Genomic DNA, 24,440 nt, shown 5'->3' on the forward strand with positions numbered 1-24,440 from the left:
TGTAGATTAGGTAAGGTTTGCAAATACAGTGTGCCTGATATATCCCTTTAACTTTGCAAACTTGGGCTATAACCCAGTAAAAAAACGTTACTATGGCCACCCCAAATTTATGCTTAAGTAACTTGATTTATTTGTATAAACATTGCATCTATATCAATCACTAAACCTTACGGTTTTCCTCACTTTGCTTCAACTCTGTTACACCACTGTGTGCCCAGATAACATCATCTGTCACTCAGCTCATTATGCTAAACTGTGCTGCCATTTTTATTTCACGTTGCATTAAAAGCACATTAAGTATGGTGATTTTATTTAAATGAATACTTAATCAGATAATCTTTCTCTTTAAGAACTGTCAAGGGATTTCTACCTCTTGTTAAATGTAATTTGGAATTTTCACTGCAGCCAGATCTCTGGATGGGTTTCTCTCTTAGATACCAAAGTCTATTTCATTCTATACTTCTTTTATGATCACCTACTTTTTGCATTTTTCACTTAATGACCACTTCTTTAGAAAGATCTTCTCTCTGTGGTATAATGTAACTGTGATCACTGCGTTTAAGTTAGTATTTCTGAACCTCAACGGTGCTGCCATCCTGGTTATTTGGGGCAGGAGGGTGGGGGGTGGGGAGGGTGGCTTTCCTGTACAGTGTAGGATGTTCCGCAGCATCAATGGTCTCTGTCCACTAGATGTCAGTAGCGCCCCCACCTCCAATCACCAGTGCTGCAGGCAACTGTGGCCGAGTGTCAGGGGAGTCTTAGACATTTGTTTCAGATTTAACATGAAACTTTATATTCTAGTGCATGGATATATTGCGTTATTTCTGTTCATATCTCCTTTAATTGGTGCAAAATAGGATATTTTGAAATATTTTAACAATAAACAGTCTAATATGCATAGCATGTGTGTCTAGAGAGCTTTAATTGCCAACTAGGCAGAGCGTAAAGTCTCTTTAAAAGTGAGTCTCTATTGATGACTTCTCTGAGTCAAATTTAAAAGTGGTCATTTCTGGAATTATCTTGCTGGGAGGCAGTGGTGCACACCTTTAATCCCAGCATCCAGGAGGCAGGAGCAGGTAGATCTCTGTGAGTTTGAGGCCAGCCTGATCCACAGAGTGAGTTCCAGGACAGCCAGGGCTGTTACACAGAAAAACCCTGTCTTGGAAAAAAAAAAGATATATATATATAAACAAACAGCATACTGTGGCCATGGGTATCGCCATCCATGGTTAGGCAGTTCTACGCTGCATGAAAATACTTGCCAAGGGGGAGCCTCCTGCAAGTAAGCAAGCCAGGAAACAGAATTTTCCATAGTTTTCTGTTTCAAGCTTCTTAGGTTCCTGTCCTGACATCCGTTGGTCATGGTCCTTGACAGGGAAATACAAGCAAAATTAATTATTTTCTTTCTAAGTTGCCTTGGTCACAGTCTTTGCTACAACAACAGAGTGAAACTAGAACATACGTATACATATCTTAGTGAACTATCCCCATGTACTTCTGAGAAGAGTTTTATGTAGAATTCTACGTGACGGTCTGAGACTAGCAGCACTATATGGTCTGTGGCTGGAAAAACATGTCACAGTTCCAGCACTTTCACTTTTCACTTGTTAGTCACTTTCTTTATTATCATTTTTGAAATTATAATTTGATAATAACATATTTCCCTTTCATTTTCTCCATTCAAACCCTCCTATATACCCTTCTCCATTCTCATATTTGGTTTCTTGTTTTTTTACTAACAGTTATTATATGCATATATGTATGTGCACTGAGTATAAATGTTCATTCCATATATATTGCTACCTATATGTATGTTTTCAGGACAGACCATTCCCAAATTTCCTCTGTTACACATATAATTTGCCTCAGTATATGGGAAGTAGGGTTTAACACTGGATCTTTAAGATGTTCCCGCTCCCTCAGATGCCCAGGACATGTTTTACCGCCAAACGGCAGTCTTATAGACACACTGTCTAAAATATGACTCTGAGACACTAATGTGCTGCTTTGTACATACTTCCTCTTTCATAATGCTTCCAGAAAAACATTCCTATTCAGTCTCAATTAATTATTATTAGTAAATTTGCAATGTGTGGATTTATGGTGCATACAGTCAGGAAAAATGTATATTGAGAGCAGGAATTATAACTACATAGCTATGGGGTCATTATTGGCGAAATTATTAAGGCCACTCCACGTAGTTAAAAGGAAGATTTTGTGGGTAACTTACAAAAGAAGGGATAGGTAGGTCGCGGGGTCTGGGGAAGGTGTATCACAGTCCATCGGTGTTCTCTGGAGCTCTGCTCGGTTCACCTCCACCGTTCAGGGTCCCGGAACAGAGAGAGCGCTGGCCCATCCAGATCTCGGGTCCCCGGGCGCCTCCCTTGGTCCCGCCTTGTAGGCATGACAGTTGCTGAAGTCTCAATGGAGGTTGGAACTTCCAGATCAAAGCTGGAATGGCTACCCACTACAGGTCATGAAGACAGAAGCTGTCAAAACTTAGTCTGCCTTGTACCCAGCTCTGTTTCGTGCAGTTTGGTGTAATGTAGAAGAGTTTCGCTGACAGACTCAGGGTGTATCTCTTCATATTTCTCCATCTTTGCTAATAAGTTTTGTTCCTGGAGAAGACTTGTCTCTCCATGTGAGTTCATTTGACAATGTATCCCTTTGATGTACTGGGGAGAGGTAGCCACTGAATGCTAATCTACAGACATAACCTACAAAAGCCTAAGAAAGATGTGTGCACACACACACACACACACACACACACACACACACACACACACACCAAAACAAAGCAGCAATACATGAAAAGTGCCAGGCTTTCTTGGGGCTACCAGCCTCCAAATCATGACACACAAACTTTTTATTAAGACTTATTTTAGTTATTAATGCTCGGCCTTAGTTTAAGCTTGTCCCACTAGCTCTTAGAACATATTTTAACTGTTTTTCTTCATCTATGTTTTGTCTCGAGGCTTTTTACCTTTCTTTCATTCTGTATGTCTTACTTTTTTGCTTCTTCCATGTCTGGCTGGTTGGCTGCTGTTGTCTCTCCATCTTTCTCCCTCATTCTCTAATACTTATTCTTTCTGCCTACCAGCCCCTCCTATCCCTCTACTGCCTAGCTACTGAATGTTCAGCTTTTTATTAGACTAATCAGGTGCCTTAGCAGGCAAAGCAACACATCACTAAACAAATGCAGCATAATCAAATTAACACATCTTTATGTAGTTAAACAAATGCAGCATAAACAAATGTAGCACATCTTTACATAGTTAAACAAATGCAGCATAAACAAATGTAACATATCTTTGCCTAAAGTAAAATTCCAAAACAATTCAAAGTATCTGAGATTCTGTGATGATAATTTGATCTCTATACAAATGAGCCTGTATTTTTTTTATTTCACATAATTTCATAACTTGCAGAGCTGGGTCTAAAATCTTACATTTCATCAAAAACAGTAATCTTTTTTACAATTGGATTTAAGAATACTATATTTTTTGTTCTTGTTTCCTTCCTTAGTTTATGTCCTAACATTCCATTGATGTCTAGGATTTTGCATGCTGCTGAATAGTCTGTATTTAGCTGAAGTTACTAGAGTTATACTGCCCATTATATGCTCTTAAGTCATGTAGAATTTCAGATGTAACATCATTGTTTTTGCAGAAAATAATAATGGCATTTTCTAGCTGTGTTTGCTGTTTCTTATAAATTATTGAGTTTACTTTTCTGTATTCCTATTTTAAACATTGTTATATGAGCAAATGACATTTAACCTTTGGTAAAAATCAGCATAAAGAAATGATTTTTCTAAGTAATTGGAAAGTGAAGCAAGTGGTTTCTTTATGTTAGCAAACACTGCCACATATTCAAGGCTACAAGCAAATTTATGAAATATTTCCTTCTCTATAAGAAACCACATGAGTGAATTTACAATATGCCATATGCTCAGTAGTGTTAAATAGTATGCTTACTTCTTCTGAAAAAAAATCACTATTCATTTCAACTGGCTTCTGTGACTGTAGATACTGAAATACAAGCATATAATTGAAGGTATGACATACTAGAATTCTTAGGTACATATCAAAGTATATGACACAAATAATGGTCCACTGAGAGCAGAAAAAATTTCAAAAAGTAATAGATAAGTAACATTTTGAATTTACAAGTGGCTGTGGGAGGTAATCTGTTTTTGGAAATAATTTAATTTTGCAACATGATCAAAACCATATTTTGAATAAGGAAAACAGCATATAATTTATAACTTGAGAAAATACACAAGATATTTGGAATCTATTCTGAGTTCTTTAACTTTTATGTATATGGTATCTCTTGAGCTATGTCTTTCCCAAAAATCTCTGTTTGTTCTTGCTCAAAGGTAGTGATGAAAAATGTTATTTAAGTATAAAGGAAAGATGCAGCATCATGTGACACATGTTTTTTTGTGAACCACAAAGGGCATGCCAGTGCAAGCAGCTTAGCCATTAAAAATTGCGTTGTTTCGGTTGTGAGCCTATCCTGTAACGGCTCAGCCATCTCTCTGTCCTTAGTGCATGAGCTGGCTTTCTGGAACCTAGGGCCTATGCTGAGACACTTTGCTCAGCCTTGGTGTAGGGAGGAGGGGACTGGACCTGCCTCAACTGAATCTACCAGGCCTAGCTGAATCCCCGGGGGAGAGCTTGCCTTGGAGGAGGTGGGAATGGGGGGAGGATTGAGAGGGAAGGCTGGGGGTTGGGGGGAGGGAGGACAGGGGAATCATTGCTGATATGTAAAATTAAATTAATTATAAAGTAAAATAAAAAATTGCATTGTTTCTTCTTTCTGCCATTGAGCTGTAAGATACATTACTGAGTAGATTTTATATAGACTAGAAAGAAATGCACAGTCTTCAAATTTTCTGCGAATGCTTGTCTATGAAAACAATCTAAGTAAAATTAAATCACTCTATATATTTTTATCTGGTTATCACTTAGTGAAATTCCTAATGAACTTTGCTAGCATGACAAATATGAATTCTAATACCAATAGAACATTCAAATCTTCACTGATCCCCAAAAGCTCTTGAAAATTATGCTGCTCATATGATCTATTCTCTTCTTTCATAAGGACATGGGCATTTTGGATTTACCTATGCCACATTCTCAATTCCATTATGAGGTCACCTGAAAGAAAACAGAAGCATAATGTATTGAAAATGTCCCTCCATGACTCAGAGAACAATTCAATACAAACTGTAAATATTTATAGCAACTAATTTAATGGCATTTTAATTTAACTTTTTATTTAATTTCATTTGTATTTTATGTTCTATATTTATGCTTATTTAATTTACAACTCTACTTATAATCTATATCACATTACTAATAGGGCTATAAAATATAGGAATAAATGCAAACATAGATATGAGTGTGTAGTTTCATGTGTTAAAATGTAAAACTGATTATTGAGTATGCAAACAGCAAATAAATGTCTAAAAGGCTTTCCACATGTGAGTTATTTCTTGATCTTGGAACTAGTATTTTATTAAAAAAAATAAATAGACCTAGCCGTGTCACTTTTATTGATCGACATACAATATCTTGAGGAGAACAAAATTATATCTGGCAAAATATTTTAGAAATTATTTATCATATAGTCCCTATAAAAGAATTCTATGGTACAACCATGTAAAAATTCCAGTGAACTTCTATTGATGTTAACAAATGGATTCTTAAAATTTTGTTCATAAGCAAATTATCTAGAAGAGCTAATACAATTCTGAGGAATTGAACAAGCATAAAAGACTTTGTCTGGTGTCAAGGTTGCCTGTGGGACCATAGAATATGAAAGAAAAGACCAGCAAATAATTCATGCAGATCAACAGAACAGAGCAGAAAGAGTAGGCAATTTAGTACAAGTACAACCATGTTACTTTTTAACAATGATACAAAAACAATTCAATAAAAGCATAGAGCTAGAATAATTGGATGACCATATGTTATAGACAGATAGGCAGATGATAGATAGATAGATAACTAAATATATAAATACATATAGATGTTACATGTCCTTCAAATATAAATCCAAAGATGTGTATACCTGAGTATAATATGCATTTTAAAATAACAATAACTTTAGAATAAAACATAAAAATATCTATGTCATCATAGACACCTTATGAGTTGGAGCCCATAGAAAAAGCATTTAGCTCTAAAAAGTAAGGATAATTTGGAAATACTAAAATGAAAACTTCTACTTTATGAATGTCCCTGAGAATTAAAGGATAAGTTAGAGTTTAAGATATGATGTCAAATTAACATCTATCAAATGAAATAATTGAATCATAGGTAGGCAAAGGATTCTTTTAACTCCAAAATAAAAGTAAAAAATTAAATATAAAAGTAGGTTGAAGCTCCAAATATGTATGACATACATACTTATTCTAGAGAACCCATAGCACAGGTTCAGTGTTATTCACTGGTCTTCATGATTAGGAAGTATCTTTTTACATTAAGATTCAGATGCTATGACTCATCCACTGGAATAGTTGAGACAAGCTTTGGCAATGCCAGTCACTCTTGGGGTTCAGAGTAGAAACTTTCATTCATTAGTTTTGGGGTTGTGAAATTGTGGAAGTCAAATTGGGGGTTTCATGAAAAACTGAAAGTCTAGCAATCTGCTGTTGAATATTTTCACTGAAGATTTTTTTAAAGTAAATTTGTATAACAACTTGTGGATATTGTCATGTTATTCATCATTGATGAATCTTGAAGTGATCAATATATCTTTCATCAGATCAGTTGGTACACAAATTTTGGGATATTTGATGCTGATCAGCAAACAGAAAGATGAGCTGTAGAACCATATATACTCAGGAGAGACTTAGACATTTTTTAAGTGACAGAATTTGGCCTGAAAATCGACACAATTATGTTTGCTTGAATTTATCTTTTTAGAAAAGGCAACCGTGAAAAAGGGATGAAGATAACCTGTGGGGTTATGAACGTAAGAGGTAGAAGAGTGGATTGACAGAAGGCAGAAAGAGTAAGTCCACTGTAGAATGCTATGAGGGCAGTTAAGAGGCAGGGTTATTAAAAAGAATGAACCTTAATATACGCAAATTCCATGAAAAATGGAAAAGGTTAGAGAAAAGATATAAAACAGAAGTTCACAGACAGCTTCACTGAATAAACAATTATGTATTAGAGACCAGCAAAGGAGGTGGGAAACGCTGGCTGCCTGTGTGACTGTAAATCAGTCAAATCCCTCAGAGCAAATACAAAAAACCCTTGCAACACGGTACTGTAACTTACAAAACTGCCCTCCATGGCTGTAGGCTAACACATACTATTTTTCAGTGTACCTAAACTATAATTGAACAGAGAAGTAAATGTGGGTATGAAGTTTGGGGTTGTGTGTTTTCTCAATTGGAGAAATGAGAGAAATGAGACATTAACATGCAAGAAGAAATGATGAGGTTAAGTTCATCCCTGTAGTCACTGACTGTAATCAGAACCAACACTGTGATGGTGCTTAGAAGGACTGGGCCTCATCTGTGTTTCAGCTAATTTTCTTATTACTGTGGTTGAATATCTGAAAAGAAAAAAATGTAAGTAGTGATAAGTTAAGTTGGCTTATATTCTATGAAAATATGATCAGGAGAAGTCATAAATGCTGGAGCAGGAGGTGTCTGGTCAAGTTCCATCTGCAGCCAGGAAGCAGAATGAGTAGGAAGTGATACTTTGCAATAAATCCCAGCCCCTACTTCAATGACCCACTTCCTCCAGTAATGCTCCATATCTTAAAAGCTTCCATAGTTTTGCCAAATGTGATTTAGAAACCAAGTATAGAAACACAGAAGCTTAAGGGTTCATCCCTGGATGTAGTACTAGGAATGATACTCATTTTCTTTCCTTTTGCCCTGAACAACAGTAATATGAGAAACTTCAAATGTTCAACATTTGTGAAACATTCCATAAAGTACCTAATAGTTCTTTTCAAAACTGTCAATATTACTAAAAACATGCTTTCAGGGTAAAAGTAAAACAGTAATGTAAAGATAAGCATACGCTAATTGAGATACTTAGACATTGCATTATGTAAAAATACTTCAAAACATCATGGTATAAAGAGTAATTATAAACAATTTTAACTATCAGTTTAGGATTAATATTAAAATAAATATTCTCAAAACCAAGGGAAATTTGAGCAATAGCCATGAGGATACGAGATGTGACAACTAAATAAAATGTGATATTGAAAAGACTTCAAAATAGAGACAAAGAAATTGAGTATAAAGAAAATAGGAGAGAAAACTAGGGGATTTAGTTGACAATGATCTTTCAATATTGTCCCAGGCATTTGACAAACACATCGTACTAAAGAGAGATGTTATCCACAGAGAGCCTGTTGTGTGTGATGCTTAGTATCTGAAACATTTCATAAACATATGACACATTCTCATGTTCCACTTCATGAAAAATGATGTTGCTGTGCATACAATAATGCTCAACCAAGTAAGTCAAAATTATTTTAATAACATTTTAAAATTGTTTTTCTTTTTTTGGAGGCATTTATAAATGATACTAAAAATTATTAAACCTCTCAATAACTTTTTCAGTTCAAGCAGAATCTAGTATTGTATGGTAACAATGGAAAAATAGAGAAAACACCCAAATAATTAACACAAATTATTTTTAAACAACTTGAAAAGCCACTAGGTAAGGATTAAGCTTTATCACTTATACAAGGTCAATTAGTTATTTTCTGGTTTTAAGAGAAAGTATGCAACCTTGGCTTTAAAAGTTGGATCATTTTTATCGTAAAATTTAATAGTATTTCTCTCTATTAAAGCAGGGCTTCAGGTTTAGGGAAACACAAACTAGAAATACCTGTAATTGAACATGACAAATTAGTGACCACCACGTGGTAGAAAACAACATGATTTAAAAATATAACAGGATTGTCTTCATTAAAATGTGGACAAATTACACTCAGAAGCCAGGAGGATTTGTAAATTTTGTAGCGATCAAAAGAACTATTTCAGCAGGCCCTACACATAAGGAAATTATTTTCCCAACACATTGTGTGGTCAGAGATAGATCTAAATTTCTATTAGTTACAACTAGAATGAAGCTTCAACTTTCCTGTTGGAAAATTCAGATTAGTTTGGCCATTACTTTCCAAGTTGTAAGGAATCCCTCACTTCTGTCACATTTCCATGTAACGGGATGACCTCCCATCCCCCGAGGGTCGTGAGAAAGCTCTGATGATGTGATGGTGGCTTTCTGTGCCTGGTTGTGTGCTGTGCCAGCTGAACAGCCCACTCTGCCCACGCCACTCTCATTTTCGGCTTGCTGTTTGGACGTTTTATTTTTCTCATTCTTATTGCGTTTCATTTTGTAGGGTTTTTTTTTTTTTTAAATTGAGATATTCATTTTAGTAACAGAATACTCTAGAGTTTCTATCTACTTTTTAAATTTGTTATCTTTGTATAGCAGAATATCCTATTATTGCTGTACATCACACGATTTATTTTTATGATTTAAATTTGAGAGTACTTAGACCATTGTAAGAATTGCCCTTAATCTTGGCCTGTGACTATTTTTAGGGATTAAGTTTGTTACTAATTAGACAGGCTCATATATATGAAATAATGGCTACATGGAGAGAGCAATGGATAGTCCCATTAATGTTCACCATGTGACAAAACCATTCCAAGAGAATTTAAAATATGAAAGCATAGAAATTTTTTTGACAGAAACTTTATAGAAGTTCTGTCTACACTGTGATTATTTGAACAAGAATGATCCCTATAGGTTCATAGAGTTGAATACTTTGTCATCCAGGAGTGGCACTATTTGAAAAGATTAGGAGGTATGGCATTGTTGCAGGGGATGAGGCCTTGTTGGAGCAGGTATGTCACTGGCAGTGGGCTTTGAGTTTCCTCAAGCACAAACTAAACCCAGAGGCTTTTGTTCTTCCTGCTGCCTGCAGATCCAGATGTAGAACTGTCAGCTACCTGTCCAGCACCCTGTCTGCCTGCATGTTGCCATGTTTCCTGCCATGATGATAATGAACTAAACCTCTGAACTATAAGCCAGACAATTAAATGTTTTTCTTTATAAGAGTTGCCGTGGTCATGGTGTTTTTTCACAGCAATAGAACACTGGCTAAGACATACAGTCTATACAAAACAGTAGTTTCCAACAACATTTGAATAGCTAAACAAAGTGTGATACCAAAGATAAGCTTTAAAAACACCATGCAGAATGAAATAAGGCAGGGAAAAGGTTACCTGTTGTATATTTATTTTACAGTAAACATCCACAAGAGGCAGCTTCATAGAGACAAACTAATAGATTCCTAATTGCCTGGAGTTAGAAGGGCCTGGCTGCAAGGACAGGCAAGAGTGGCTGTGGTGTGGAGGCTGAGAGTGCTGCTAAGCAGAATGGGGTTTCCTTCTGAGTGACAAAATCTTCTCAAACTGATTGTACCGACATCCTCTCTACTCCAACTTTACTAAGTATCACTGTGTAGCACTGATTAAGTGGCTGTGTTACATGACATGTGACTCAACTCTCATTAAGACCACAAGCATAATAGAGACAAAGAAAATCTATGGAGGCATGGAGGGAAAACATGGTTAAGAAGTGTAGCACCACCCGCTGAGGGAGTGGAAGGCATCCAGTTAGAAAGCTCACTTTCCATTATAAAATCCTTATCTGTTCTTTCCAAGGAGCTTGGATGTTCTCATGTCCCTCTTCTCTGGAAATTCATTTCTTATCCATCCAAATTAGCTCAGCTGGTATCATCTTGGTCTTCCCAAACACCTGCATTTCAACTCAGTCCAACTGCCAAGAGAAGGACTCCTGTAAGTTGTGCTCTGACCTCTACCACATGCCTATACACATACATATGTTTGTAGCTAGAATTAATTAACTAGTCAAGTTAAAGAGTTGAGAACATGACTGGAATTCATGACACCATTAACGTTCCTGCATCAGACCATTCTGAGCAACTTCACCTTACACTGTGTTTATAGAAGACATTTTAGAAATATTGTTAAATGTGGTATATCAGTCATTGGTGTCTATTCTAGGACTTATAATGACATAACTTTTATAAATACATCAAAAATTACTTAACAGTTTCAGTTCACACAACCATTTTGGATGGTCTAAATTTAGAGAGAAAATGGCTTATTATTATAGGTTATGGGACAGAAAAATGGTAAACATTTAACTGAAAACTTCTGCTTTAATGTGTAAAAATTAAAGTCCTTGGGAAGGACTACAAGTGGAAGATTATTCTTTTTTAAATCAACTTTTAAATTGATACATTAACACATAAAAATTTGACATCTTACAGTTTCTTCTTTACACAGTTAGTGACAGCATTGTGGAAGGAAATGTGCACACTGAGTAGAGGATTAAAAAAATCAGAAAACTGAGCTCCAGGAAAAATAAGGAAGGCAAAGAAAGGGAGGAGAGAGGGACGGTGAAGGGGTAGGGAGGAGATGGGCAGGGAGATGGAGAGGGGCAGGGAGATGGGAATTGATAGGGAGAAGGAGAGGGACAGGGAGACAGAAAGGCAGAGAGAATATGTCACAAGTTCACAAATTTAGCTCCTTAGACTAATACTATGGTTTTTTTAATAGCTTTCCACTCTGGGGAAGAAATCTAACCATTGATTATTAAATTGGCAGGTTTTAATTGATCCATCTGCTTTGTGAACAGCAAATCTCTTTAATGATGGCTTGGTAATGTGCTGGTTAGTTTCTGTCAACTTGACACAAACCTAAACGTACCAAGGAAGAGGGAATCTCAATGAGGAACTGACTCTGTCAGATTGGCCTGTAGGCCACTCCATGGGTCATTTCCCTGGTTTATACTCGATCTGTCAAGACCCAGGCCACCGTGGGCAGTGCCACCCCTGGGCAGGTGTTGTTGGGTTATATAAAAAAGCAAACTGAGCAGGGCATGGAGAGCAAGCCAATAAGCAGCATTCCTTCGCAGTCCTTGTGTTTCCTGTTCTTACTTCCCTCTGTAACAGACTCACTTGAGATGTAAAATAAAGATGTTCTTCCCCAAGTGCTTTTGTTCAGAGTTTTATCACAGCAATTGAGGAGCAATGTAGGGCAGTAATCCAAGAAAAATCCACATCCCCAATCATTCTAGGAATATAAGAAAATAGGCAATTTATATCAAATTCTGATCCCATAATAAATTTAAATATATATCCTAAAATCCTAAAACTATAACTTGGCAGGCATATCCAACATTTAGATGAAAAATACTATTAAATTGTAGCACTAATCTTAAAGGGTCTTATTAATAAAAACAAACCCAGGGCCAGGTGTTGGGGTGAATGCTGGAAGATCAGAGAAACAGAACACAAGCCACAGCTAAACTCACCTCGACAATTCCTCAGCTGATCTTGTTTCCTAAAACTGGAAGCCTCTGTGTCCTCATCCAAATGGATCTCAGCTGAACTGCTGCTCAAAGCTAAAAGCTTTAAAAAAAAGCTCTAGTTCCTAGTCCTCATGCCTCCTGCTATCACTTCTTGGGATTAAAGGCATGTGTCACCACGCCTGGCTGTTTCCAGCGTGGCTTTGAACTCATGGAGATCCAGATGGATCTCTGCCTCCAGAATGCTAGGATTAAAGGCGTGTGTGCTACCACTGCCTAAACCTATGTTTAATATAGTGGCTGTTCTGTTTTCTGACCCCCAGGTAAGTTTATTGGGGTACACAATATATCGACCACATTAAAAGTTTACTACTTTCTTAACATTTACTATATAAAAAAGCATGTTTAGATAATGTACAGGATCTTCCTTGACACATTGTACTTTCAAGGACACATTGACCCTAAATCCTGTAAGAGACAGAAGATTTTTAAAAACACACATAGGACATGACCCTGCAGCAGCCTGTGTCTGGGGTGATGTCTCTTTCTCCTGTTACTGCTGAGAGCTCTGCAGATGCCCAGGGTCTGGTCAGCCACCTGAGACCATGTTGGTGCCTGAGGTCCATGCCGTCACTGGGGCCATAGAGATCTGGGTGGCCTGTGCTGCCAGTGGGGCCATGGTGATATCCAGCTGCTGCTGCTGCCAAGGACCCTGTCTGGGTCCATGGTGTTGGAATTCCTGGCCACTCCCTCAGCTACATGACCACACATGCGAAGTTCAGTAGCCAGGCAAGGTGATCGTGTAATTTGTGAGCAGCATGATCACTCAATCTGTGCGCATGTGTGGCATAGCTCCGTAAACCCATATGCACAGTGCAGAGGAATCCATAAGCAGGACACAGACTCCTCCCCCTTCTCCTTCTCCTCTCTGCCTTCTCTTTCTGCTCCTGTCTTCTGCAGGCCTGGTCACACTCTCTTCTGTCCCATTCTCCTAATAAAGCTCTGATAATGGGTTTTGTCGTGCCTCGTGGCCTTTCTCTCACGGTAACAGTGGCGCTTAATGAACAACACAGTGCCGCCGCATTAAAACCAACACACAGTCCTATTGCAACTGTGGTCTTGATAATGTCCATGACTTGTGTTATCACAGGGGACACTGGAACTATGCTGTGCTCAGTCAGTCTTGCCTTTCACTGGTCCTGGAATACCTGGCCCACCCCTCAGGGGAGAGCCCACACACACACACACACACACTCCAGAAAGATGGTCCCACCCCCCACCACAGTCATGGACCTCACCTGGGCAGCACAATAGAGCTAATCCTGCTATTAGGAAAACAGGTGAGCCAAGCCTGAGGGTGAGAGAGCAGGGGAACTGACCCTGCTCCCACTTGTCTGCCTTGTAGTGGGCATGGGGGAGAGAAAGATGCTCGGCCCCCTCACCCATAACCATGTGGTAGATGAAAGAGCTGGCCCCAGGGTCACAAGAGTTGGAGAGCTAGCCCTGACCCTCACTGGCTGCAGCACACAGGAAAGAGGGCTTTGTATACTGTCTGGGCAGCACACTTGAGGTGACCTGATATCAGGTGGGCAGGTGAGCCAGCCCTGAGGGCAGGAGAGCAGGAGAGCTGACCCACATCCCCATCATATGCCACCTACAGCAATCAGGAGAGAGAGGACCCTGCACCTCGACTGGGCAGAAACGGTAGAGCTGGTCCTGGTGGTGTGAGTGTGGGTGACCGAGATCTAAGAGCACAAAGTACTGGCCTTGCTTCTTGCTGCAGGTTCCTTGCATGAGCTAGTGAACACAGCACTAGAGAGCTCACCCTGGCAGTGATGATGAGGGAAAGTTGGTGAGCTGAGCTACCCAGCTACCACCCAGGCCCAGAACCAAGGCTATGAGTCGGCCCACCCCAACATAGGCATCTCTATGAACTGTTGGAGCAGGTGATCCAAAAGAGCAGGATCTCCCTAACACGGGACAACAACAGGATATACAAGCAGATCCTCAGTGAGAGACCATTATCAGTGGTATAGCAGAAGCTAGAGGCCTTGAGCCAATGACTTGTGGCAATGAACACTTGCAAGTAAAGATGAATGGACTAAAGGGTAACTGTGTGACTTAGTGGGCCACACTACAGCTTCCATGACAAGATTTTCTCTTTTTTCTTTTGTTTTACTTTATTTCTTTGTTTTGTTTTGGTTTTGCTTTGGGGGGAAGTTGCAAGTGTAGAGAACAAATGTGAGGGGGCAGGAAGATAAGTGGAATCAGAATGCATGATGTGAAATTCACAAAGAATCAATAAAAATTAAGAAAATATACATATGAGCTATGCATTACAAAATAACAGCTGAGTATTACTGTGGGACTTGGGGCGGGTGGGAACAGGAGGGGTCAAGTGTCAGAAAGGGAGAAAATACTGGGAGAAATGAATGGAACTGGGGGACATTTCAGGGGCAAAGTGGAAACCTGGTGCAACAGAAACTTCATAGAATCTACGAGAATAACCCTAGCAAAGACTTAGAAATGGGGGAAACAGAGCCTGAATTGGCCATCTTCTGCAACCAGGCAAGGCCTCGCGTGGAGGGACTGGGATACCAAACCAGCCACAAAACCTTCACCTACAGCTTGTCCTGCCTGCAGAGTGTTCTGGGACCAGAATCCTCATCAAGGAGACCAGAGAGACTTCATCCATTCACTGGGACTCCTAGGGTTTCACAGAGATCAGGGGGCCTGTAGGGGTCTGGCCTAGATCCTCTGCATATATGTTATGACTGAGTAGCTTGGTGTTCTTGTAGGATTCCTAACAATGGGAACAAGGAGCAGTCACTTACTCTTTTGACTATTTGTGGGAACCTTTTCCTCCTACTGGGGTAACCTGCCCAGTTTTGATATGATAGTATATGTCTGGTCATATAGTAATATATATATATATATATATTTGGTTGATGTTTCTGGGAGGCCTGTCCTTCTGTGAGGAAACAATAAGGGGGTGGGTCTGTGGGAGAGGGGAAGTTGGGGGAAAAGACTTGGGGGAGAGGAGGGAAAAGAAACAGGTTGGGATATATGTGTGTGTGTGTGTATATATATATATATATATATATGCGTGTATATATATATATGCATATATATCATGAGAGAAGAATAAAAACACATTTAAAAATACAGGTATGAAAAGTAACTGAGCAGTAATCAGTAAGTTGGGAGACAAAGTGAGAACATGGAGAAAGGTTGTTGAGGATTCTATTGGGAAGTTGCAATCAGTCTTTGAAAAAAGGTCCTGGTGTCCCTTACCCAACCCAGGCACAGAGAATCACTCAACATTTGCAACATAGAAAGGGCAGAGGAAAAAAAAGAGAGAGAGAGACACACACACACACACAACACCTAGGACTTCCGTAATATACGACATACATTTGAAGGTTGAAGAAAATCATATGTAGTCTATTTGTTGCTGACTAAAAATAACATATTGAAGCAAAGAAGCTCTGAGATATTATTGCATGCATTGGAATTTAAAACGTTAACATAGTTGAAATTTTGAGCACAAAACACGATCTCTTCTACATTTTATTTTATAGTTGTGTTGGTTACTCCACATATTTTTAATTGTTTGTGGATATTACATGAAAAATATCAAATCATTCTTCCACATGGACAGTTACTTGGTTTTTTACTGCTGTTAAATCAGATTTTACAAAAAAGGTATTGTAAAATATGCCTCCTCTCCAGCAGACTTCCATGCCAGCACTGGACAAAATTAAATATCAATATTATGAAATCATATACTTTACTATTTCAACCCTGTGGTTGTCCTGTTAGTAATGCTATAGAATTATTATAGGGCTGAAATAATGTAAAGTGATTCTTTGTTTCTATTGCCTGAATTTTGGCAACTTTTGTAATGATAATTTTCAGATGAACTTGATTGTTTCTCAAATTCTTATATTTTAGTTGGACTTGCATTAAATTTAAGAATCAATTTGGAATTTATTTTATTTTATTTTAAACAAACTAGTAATGAGGATTGTCTTAGGGTTTGCATTGCTGTGAAGTGACACCATGACCATGGCAACTCTTATAAAGGAAGGACATTGGTGCTGGCTTACATTTCCAGAGGTTGAGTCCATTATCATCATGATGTGACATGGTGGCTAGCGTGCAGACCCATGCTGGAGCTGAGAGTCCTACATCTTGATTGCAGGCAACAGGAAGTGAACTGAGATATTGGGCATGGCTTGAGCATATATGAGACCTCAAATCCTGCCTCCACAGTGACACACTTTCTCCCAGGCCACATCTCCTCCAACACTGCCACACCTCTTAAGAGTGCCACTCCATATGATCTTACATTCAAACTACCACAGGGTAAAAAAAAAATGGTAATTTCTAAAATGTGTGGATGATCCTATGAACACATAATTAAATGAAATCAATCACATACAAAGGAATGTCCTGCTTACAAGATTTAAACTAGCTTTAAATCTCAGAAGGGCATTTATATTTGGAAGGTTGCAAGGAATTTATAAGAAAAAAATTGGTTCCATTTTGTTGCATATTTAGACATTCTCTATGGAGGACTAATTTTTCACAAAAGTTTTATTACAAAGTTACCTTTATTTATCACCACAAAACCATCCCATTTCTCCCTTTACTCCTTCTCAAAACCATAGCCCTTTTTCTTTCATTATACATTTTTTAAATTTTAAATGTTTTTCATAGGGTATGAAAGTCTGAAACAATACTTTCTTCTGAATGCGGCAATAAACAGTACTTTAAATAAAATACTTACATCAAAAATTATATATGATGAAGTAACTATAAAATATGACAAAAATGATTGGCAGTGGAAACTAAAATTATTTAAATAAATATTAAAAACTTTATACAATGGAAATGTCATGGCTAATAAAACTATGAAAATGTTAAATTTGTCATAATTATGTAGCGGGAAAACCAAGACTTTATATTCTTGATTTTTGAAAAAATGTTAATCAAATAAAATAAGAATAAAAAAGTAAAACTATTAACATATATAAAAGCATGGTGCTTCATATCTGTAATTTCAACTCTTAAGAAGCTGAAGCACAAGGATTGCCATCAGTGTGAGACCAGACTGAGCATCTCAGCAAGTTCAAAGCCAGAATAAGTTATGTAATAAGATGTTTGTGAAGCAAAGAAACACAGTGCTGTGGGATGGTCTGTATGTCAAATGTGTTGCTGATTGGTCAATAAATAAATCACTGATTGGCCAGTGGCCAGGCAGGAAGTATAGGCGGGACTAACAGAGGAGAATTGAGAGAACAGGAAGCTGGGTGAGGGAGACACCGACAGCCGCCACCATGACAAGCCACATGTGAAGATCCTGGTAAGCCACGAGCCATGTGGCAAGGTATAGATTTATGGAAATGAATTAATTTAAGCTGTAAGAACAGTTAGCAAGAAGCCTGCCACGGCCATACAGTTTGTAACCAATATAAGTCTCTGTGTTTACTTGGTCAGGTCTGAGTGGCTGTGGGACTGGCAGGTGACAGAGATTTGTCCTGACTGTGGGCCAGGCAGGAAAACTCTAGCTACAACACAGAAAAAACACAAACATTAAACTGAGTGTTTTAACATTACTAGTATGTGGATGATGGGATAAGGAGTGACTCACAGCATCTATAGGCTGTGATGTTAAATAATGGCTGCTGCCAATCTCCTGCAATGGTCCTACCAAAGGCCCTTTGTGTGCTCTGAGTAACCTATGAGTCAGATCAATTAGAGAGAAGTTGGTGAGTGTGATTTTCCTGGGAAGCTGTACTCTCAACAAGACACACAGTGGCAGTTGCCTGGGTCTGAGGTCTTTGGAAGACTCAACAAATTCTGCCCTTTCAAATAGCCCCCAGTGCTCCCGTTGACTGAGCAGACCTGGGGATACAGGATGGCTTAAAATGCCATGGGACTCAAGTTTTTATCCAATCATGATACATGCAAGTCTTGGCAAATACTTTATACATTTTGAATTCATTTTTGTTGCACATTTTTGACAGGGATTCCTGCTTTCATGAGGGGAGATATATATATACATATATTTATATATATTATAGAGTATTCCCTTCCTTTTCTTCTATGGACAACATTGACAATACTTAACTGAAAATGTGCTTCTGTCTATCTATCTTCTGTCTATCTGTATATTCTATTGGTGAGATGAGACACCATAACCTCAGCAACTTATAGAAGAAAGCATTTATCAGAGTATTACAGTTGCAGAGGATGATTCTGTGACCATCATGGTGTAGAACTTGATGGGGCCTGTCACTGGAAGAGTAGCTGAGAGCTTCCATCAAGAGATACAACCAGGAGGCAGAAAAATAGTAGGCATTGCACAAGCTTTGAAATCACAAAGTCCATACCAAGTGGCACACCTCCTTCAACAAGGTCACACCTCCAAATCCTTTCGAAATAGGTCCAGAAACTGGGAAACAAGTATTTACACATATGAATTTATGGTGGCCATTCTCATTCAAATGACCACAACTTCTTTGTGATGACTTGATGAAATAAATTTTAACTTAAACTTCAAAAGTAATGATAGCTTAAAAACTGTCAATATTGAGTAAAACTTAAAGTGCTACTTTTAACAAATTCTGGAAAGTTTTACATGTAAAACTGAAATAAAAAAAAGCATCAGATTTTTCTCTTAGTGAAGATTTGAAGTGGATTTTACAAAGAAAAATCATTAAAAATGCACCATCCATTCTGAGGTGATGAAAAATCTTTCAATGCTCTGAGACCACAGATGACTAATATGGCAGAAAGAATAACAGAAATAACGTGCTAAGAGACTTCTCGATTCTTGGCAATCATCTTGCTTTTGCTAGTTCGGGAGACTTGTAGACATCCCTGAACTGTAGAGGAAATGATTTTTGCATAGCTCAGACACACTAGAGCAATGTAGACTCCAAACCTAGAAATGATTTTTGCATATCTCCAACACACTAGAGTAAAGTAGATTCCAAATCTAGAAATGAGTTTCTACTCTCTAGGGGTTGAACTCCATTTACAGCAGGAAAATATATATACATTTCAAAAAAAGAAAAAAAAACATTGTGATTAAAAACAAATTCCTACTTTCTGGGCAGCTGGAAAATGTGATAAGTATTCTTTGGAAAGTCCTTCCTAAAACACCCTTTCACAGCTCAGTTTTTCCACGAGGAGCACAAGAGAACAGATTGTACACTGTGCAATGTGGAATATGGATAAGGGAAAGGAAGACAGACATGAGGCAATACCCTTAGTTGTTATAAGGGCAAACATCCACTTCCTTATTAACATATATATATATATATATATATATATATACATATGTATATACATATATATATATATATTTAAAGTTCCAAGTCACTGGTGACAGGACACAGCATGTAAAGGGACTCACTGGTAACCTTATGATACACATGGCAGAAGGAGAGAATGAACTCCCTGAAGTTATACTGAGGTCTCCATATGCCTTCTGTGGCACACACACATAAAAAAGTCTTGAATCAGCCTTGCTGCCCTGCGTTATTAGCAGAATTAGGCAACAGGCATAATTGGTAAACCAATAGGCATGAAGATAGATTTGAAAAGCTTGAACAGTGAAAGAATATTCATAAAGGATTCACTTAAAGAACAGGAACAGCTAGAGTGGATGTCATGCACATATAATCCAGCGAGTAGGATGGATGTGGAAACATGCAATCAGACGTTTAAGTCCATCCTCAGATGTGTAGCCAGTTTCAAGACAGCAAAGGCTACATGAGGTACTTTCTGAAAAGATCAAAACAAAACAAAATTAAAAAAGAAAACAATAAAAATCTTTAATACATTCTAATAATTACAAAATTATTTTTTTTAATTGAAGATACTAAATAATTATTTACCTTAGATGATGTCATCATTTCCTACATGGATTATCAAGAAACCCAAAATCTATACTATCAGTGTTTATTAGATACTGAAGCAGACTCTAAAAAATCTATTAAGCTAAAATGCAGAAAAAAATCTCAGAGTTAATTTTTAAGTGATAGTTTGTTAAGTTAGTCATGGTGGCACATACCTATAACCCCAGTACTTAGAAAGCGAAGGCATGGGAATCTGTTCAAGGCCAATCTGGGCTATAGGAGGCAGTGTTGAGCCATCATGAGTTATATGACAGCCTGTCTTTAAAAGACCTAACAAAAAACAAATAAAATAAATAAGGATAATGATTTATGATGAATGACTTGGGCATTCCCTGGCTTCCTTCAAGGAACAAATTGGTTTAACTAGTGGCTACATTTGCTGAGAATATGTCACACACACACTGTTATATCTCCAACCAAGACCATCTCTGGGCTGCACTCACGTGCACCATGCCAGAGATTTTATTCATGTATTTCTCCATAGTCTTTTCCAGGTCTGTTTCTACATCTGACAATACCTTTCTACATCTTGGCACAATGGCCTTCTCCTTGTCTTTCCTGTATTCAAAATAACCTTTGATTTTAATTCATATCTTTTTCTACTGAGGTTCAATTTTCTTAAAGGAGAGTTTGCCTTAGAGTAAAATAATAAGACATTTGTGGCCTCAAAACAAATAATGCAATGAGAGTTAATAGAAACAAGTTAGAGAAGCATTGAAGAAATATGATTTATATTACCATACTAGCCACGTCTTGGGTTAAATTCACAGGTTGCTGGATGGATGTCTTGAGACTGGCTGTTTCTAAATAGTTATGATGAAGAGAGCATGGGCTGAGAGCAATTGATAACCTCAGTTAACTTAACTTCCTCACTTTCTCTTAGACAAATTCCTCATTGTGTTTATTTTCTCTTTTCTCTAAAACTGAAATGTATAATGCTTGCATTCTGAAGCTACTTGGGAAAGTTTGAAGGTGATTCAGTCCAAATCAGAGACAGGGTATACATCTGTTGGTCTAGAAAGATTACATCCTGCAGAGTTGTAGATAGCATGTTTTCTGCATGGATGTTGTGATGCTATTTTCAAACTCTAGGTTTGATTATTAAATAAAAAAAAAAATCTTAGCCGGGCAGCAGTGGCACATGCCTTTAATCTTTAATCCCAGCACTCAGGAGGCAGAGCCAGGTGAATCTCTGTGAGTTCAATGCCAGCCTGGTCTACGGAGTGAGATCCAGGACAGGCACCAAAACTATACAGAGAAACTCTGTCTTGAAAAACAAACAAACAAATACCAGCTTGGTAATTCTCACTACACATTGATTAAAGATCAAACATGATAATCCCTGCCATTGGCTCCTGGGTTTTCCCAACCTGTGTGCAACCTCATTTCTTTTCTTCTAGTTTTAATTTTCTCTTTTATATTTGAACTTAATATAATTAAATCATTTCCTCTTTCTATTCCAGTCCCAACATATACACCTACAAAACAACTCCCATATTCAAGGTATAGGGATCATTGCCAAGTACGACATGGAAAGATTTTAAGAGCCAGAGGAACAGGTTTGTTATGAGACTGTGTCTCCCAGGAATGTCAGAAGCTGCACTCATAAACTCTCATTAGTATGACTGTCTGAATATGAGCCTCCTGTGGAATAATCCTTTTGTACACTGTAAAAATTGATCACTCGAGGCTGGGTGGTGGTGGCACACACCTGTATTCCCAGCACTTGGGAGGCAGTACCAGGCAAATCTCTGTGAGTTCGAGGCCAGCCTGGTCTACAGAGCTAGATCCAGGACAGGCTCCAAAACCACACAGAGAAACTCTGTCTTGAAAATCAAACAAAACAAAACAACAACAAAGATTGGTCACTCAAATTGGTTTAAGAAAAGGCTGATTGGCCAGTAGCTAGGCAGGAAGTATAGTCAGGGCAACCAAACTAAGAATGCTGGGAAGAAGAAGAGCAGAGTGAGGAGTCACCAGCTAGACTCAGCGGAAGCAAGATGAGAATGTTGTACTGAGAAAAGGTACCAAGCCATGTAGCTAAACATAGCTAAGAATTAAGGGTTAATTTAAGTATAAGAGCTAGTTAATAATAAGCCTGAACTACTGGCTGAGCATTTATAATTAATATAAGCTTCTGTGTTTGGGAAGCAGCTGATGGGTATTTGGGAGTTACTGGTGATCCAGTACATGAGCCAAACAAGGACAACAGCAATAGACGTGCCAACCTGGAAGAGGGACAACACAGTAGGCTGCAAACTTATACAAAGAACTGCAGGCAACTAAGGAACACCAAGAGCTCAGGAAATATTCTTCCCTAGGGAAGAACAACCTTATTTCTTTATAACCAACTTAACAATTGTCTCAAATATTCATTCCATGCACTTTTCCCAAGATAGCCAACTTCTTTATGTGCTTGGTTGCCTGCTTTTAATTCACAGAGCATTGCAATTACTCTAACTCAGATAAATTTCATTCCAACTTTTCTTACCTTAATCCACATTTTCCTATCACATGGCCATTTGTCTAGCTTTCTATAACAATTTTTCAGTTTCTAGTTAAAATTTATTTCTAATGTTGTTTGACTCTGTGCTTTCTCTGTGTATATAAAGCACAATAAAAGAGCCTACATTCATCTCTAACTGCTTATTGGATTTAACATGGTTTTAATATTGGCCAGAATAATGCTTTAATCCAATATATGCATTTAAATGACTAGACAAACAAAAATCTCAATTTAGAGATGAATACAGAAATAGTTTATATTAATTTTAAAAAGCACACCTTCAACAAAAATATTTATTATTGTTTATTTAAACACACGGAAAATAAACATTAGTATTTCACATTATTTTGCCAAATTTGGTATATACTAAACACCAGCACATAAGGATATAAATATACCAAAATTAAATAGATAATACAAAATTTGAATACAAAAATAATTTGTGACTGGCTATTGCTTGAAAAGTTTACACATTACAATGTTTTGATTTTCTCTTGTACACAGTGATTGTTTCTAGCTATGAACTTACTTTATTCTAGTAGTTGATCAAAGAACATAAGCCAAATGTGTATTTTTTTTCCTTTGGTGTTAGGACACAAATACAGAATGACAAGATGATTTTTTTAATGAAAATATTGTAAAGAATTGGTTAGAGCCATTGATTTTTTTCTTAGCAAAATACTTACATATGCAATGGTATAATTTGAAGCAATTGTGTTATATTGTATGCTTCATAACAGTTTCCTTCTCTGCCTAAATGAAAATTAGATTTCAACAAGAAAATATTTCTGTAAGATAATATTTGGAAATATAATATATTCAAAAGAGAGAAATAGACAATATTTGTAGATAATATAGTTTAATTTGCTTTTGACTACTCCTTCATCTAACTCTCCATATTTGCACTATATATTCTTATTCTAAATTGATATTTAACTAACTTAAAATATCTATGGCATAGAAAATAAACCATATAAAGGTATATTTTCTTCAGAATATTCTAAATATTTGGAAAAATTAATAGCAGGTCTCTGAAGTAAATACAATAAAGAGTAAACAGCTTTTCTGCTCCTACCTATTCCAGAAGTAGCAACATCTTCTCATGCAGTGCCAGATTTATCCCTGAGAAATGATGGTGAAGGGCAAAGTGAACGGATTTGGCCATGCTGGATGCCTGGTACCAGGGCTGCCTTCAAATTGGATATTATTTTCATCAATGACCCCTTCATTGACCTAAACTAGATAGTCTGTATGTTCTAGTATGACTCATGACAAGCTCCACAACACTACCAAGACCAAGAACAGAAAGCTTGTCATCCGTGGGATGACCAGCTCCATCTTCTAGGAGCAAGATCTGCTAACATCTAATCAGGTTATGATACTGCTAAGTATTTTGTGGAGTTTATTGGTATCCATGGATAAGGCTAGGCCCTCTTGAAGGGCAGAGGACAAAAGGCTCCTCTGCCTCTTCTGCTGATGCTCCCTCCCAGATTTGTGAAATGCCTGAACCACAGAAGAATGACAAGTCACTCATGATTGTCAGCAATGCCCCCTCCACCACCAGCTGATAGTGCCTCTGGTCAAGGTTATCAATGACAACTATTACATCAC

The 24,440-nt window shown here is 37.6% G+C and overlaps 1 long non-coding RNA gene across 2 annotated transcripts; it reads right to left on the reverse strand.

Annotated features, from left to right (window-relative positions):
* Positions 1-9,374: 9,374 nt before the first annotated feature.
* On the reverse strand, positions 9,375-24,368 carry LOC131895914 (uncharacterized). 2 transcript variants are annotated; one of them, XR_009375319.1, is made up of 4 exons: positions 23,905-24,368; positions 23,516-23,582; positions 12,043-12,157; positions 9,375-10,835 (listed from the first exon to the last, which is right to left on the reverse strand). It is a non-coding gene; the product is annotated as an uncharacterized LOC131895914 (long non-coding RNA). The 2 variants fall into 2 exon arrangements; XR_009375320.1 differs by lacking the exon at positions 23,516-23,582 and having other exon boundaries at positions 23,905-24,360.
* Between the last annotated feature and the right edge of the window lie 72 nt (positions 24,369-24,440).

This window comes from Peromyscus eremicus, chromosome 19, assembly GCF_949786415.1.
Source record: "Peromyscus eremicus chromosome 19, PerEre_H2_v1, whole genome shotgun sequence".
Lineage (NCBI taxonomy): Eukaryota > Metazoa > Chordata > Mammalia > Rodentia > Cricetidae > Peromyscus > Peromyscus eremicus.